Source organism: Takifugu flavidus, chromosome 16, assembly GCF_003711565.1.
Source record: "Takifugu flavidus isolate HTHZ2018 chromosome 16, ASM371156v2, whole genome shotgun sequence".
NCBI lineage: Eukaryota > Metazoa > Chordata > Actinopteri > Tetraodontiformes > Tetraodontidae > Takifugu > Takifugu flavidus.
The window spans coordinates 6109441-6111817 of NC_079535.1; the positions used below are offsets into that span (position 1 = coordinate 6109441).

Consider the following 2377-nt stretch of genomic DNA (forward strand, 5'->3'; position numbering starts at 1 on the left):
GCCACCTGTCCAGCCTCACCTGTCCCTCGTTGTCTCTCCTGGATAAATCTGGGTTCTCCTCACTGTCTGCGCCCATTCAAAGCAGGTACAGTTGTGATGTAAATCTGGTTCTGGTTCAGCATTCCTAACGATTCTGCTTGGTCTTTCTGTCTTCTGCTACAGTTAAAGTGCCTCTTTGGTCTCTCCTTGGGTCCTAAGATCTGGTCTTCGCTACAGCAAACATGCTAATATGTTCTAAAGTAAGACAGTAAGTAGATTCCATTCATCTCTTTCCCTTAGAGCACTTATAGTATTTTATTTCTATGTCATAAAACTTCTCTGAAAAATGATGTCATGCTAGATTTGAGGGATCAGGGACTTCTCACACACGCCGTCAGAGGCTGTGCACTCCTAATCAAGAATCATTTTTATTGGGACCTCAGGGTGTCTTTAGTGCTGCAGCTGAACTGGGATTTCATAATCTGCTGCTGGTAGCTCTTCTGCATTGCCTCCATCTGATTTATGGCATCAATCAACCAGATCCAGCACATATTGTTCTTGCAGCCACAGCCTGGTTGAATGAGTTAGGGGCCTGTGACGCGATCGGCTGACAGCTAAACGGGGTTGGGGGGGCACAGAGGCCGGTAATGAGGTTGTGTGTCAGGGCTGTAATCTCATCTAGATGTAAATGTTTTCTGGTACAAGTTGGTGGGCTAATTTATTAATCCGAGGGCATCTTCATCAACCCGCCGCTCATCGTGCGCGAGTGGCGGGGGAGGGAGGAGATGTGATTCCACCAGCCCCACCAATTACTCCAGTTTTTGCTCACAGTGGTGAAAACACAGGGAAGGAGGGGAAGCTTTGAGCTTCTCCTGGGGCCGACTCATTTTCTTCATCTTTAATAGAACAAAAACGTGCGGCAGGGTGGGGACGTGTCAGGCGCACACATAGGCAGAGGCTGCGTGTCGTCCGCTTGTCTTCTCGCTTTCATCCTCGTCGGCCTGTTTCCAGTATGCGCTTCTCATGTTTGCGGCAGTGGTGCATGAAACGCCGCCCGTGCGCCTCACTCCGCCTCACTGGTGCACAAAAGTCATGCAAATTGTTTTGTTACTCATGAAATGTTAAAGGCCTCATCGCCCACTCGGTTAGCATGCTAATCAAGTGAGCCTGGAATATTGACCAAAGACAAACTTTGTGGTGTTGATCCTTTTCAGATTTTGACTCTTCTCCACCCTGTTTTCAGCTTTAGCATCTAACCTGTAGAGAAAAGCACAACGTTCACGCCTTGAATAGCCCTCGTTTTAAGAAACAGCAGTTGCGTGAAGCCCAAAACGCTTTATTATTTCACTGGCACAATTGAGAGCACGTCGAACGTGTTTACGTATCAGAAGGACTTGCTTGCCCTCCAAGCAGAGGACAAAAGCCTCCGCCACATAACGCAGATGGTGAATGATTGTTATAGCCCTTTTATTCCACTGTTTATAAAGCAGGTCTGAATAACAATAAGGTTCGCTTTGACTTTGATGCTTGGTGCACTTTTTACTACTTTAATGCTTGGAACACTTTGGTGTGAAAGCAAAACCCAGAAAAGCCAATTCCACACAAAGTCAGCATGAAAGGTTGTGTGGGACGCCCCGTTTCTGATCGTTAACGGGTGAGTGAGTGGGTGGGTGAATGGGTGATTTGATAGCTGTTTAGTTTTACTGGAGGGTCTAATTTAGTAGCACAGACGAATGGTAAGTGATTTCTACAAGGCTGTCAGTGTCTATTAAAAGAGAGCGATATGAAAAGGTCAGCACCCTTTCGCACCCTCACACGCAGTGGATGATGATCATCACTTCCCTTTCTCATCAAACAAGGTCACAACATACGCTGAGGCATAAATACAACAGACACCAGGCAGCACTTCCAGTGTTACTGTTGTTTTTGGCCGTGGACAGATGGACCGGCGACCAGCTGGAGGCCTCGTTAAGCCGTTATGTGCACGGCAGTAGCCAGCATCATCTGGAGACGGCCACAGGGAGAGGGGTCTCCTCGCGCTCAGGCGCCAGCCAGGCTGGTAAAGCCGAACATACATCACGCTGCGAGCGGGCGTGGGGAGCAGCTGAATAAGCTGAAACAGGACTGTTGAAAGAGATAAAGATCGCAGACCGATAAATGGCTCGACTGGTGGGGTGAAGAGCTCGGGATTAAGACGTCAAAGAGCAAAAGAAAAAATCAAAACACCTCGATGTTCATGGACTCCCAAAGGTTTGGTAAATGGCCGAAACAGATGTATTCATATGTCAGCGGCCCAAAAACGCCATCGATCATCGTCGTCACGATCAAAAGAACATTTTGTCCCGGTGAATGAATGGGTAGATGTTGTGCAGGAGTGTTATTTTTCCTGGGCTGACTC

The 2377-nt window shown here is 47.7% G+C and overlaps 1 long non-coding RNA gene across 1 annotated transcript; it reads left to right on the plus strand.

Moving 5' to 3' along the window:
• On the plus strand, window positions 1–2377 carry LOC130540326 (uncharacterized). Its single transcript, XR_008954416.1, has 3 exons — window positions 1–85; window positions 163–247; window positions 1839–2377. It is a non-coding gene; the product is annotated as an uncharacterized LOC130540326 (long non-coding RNA).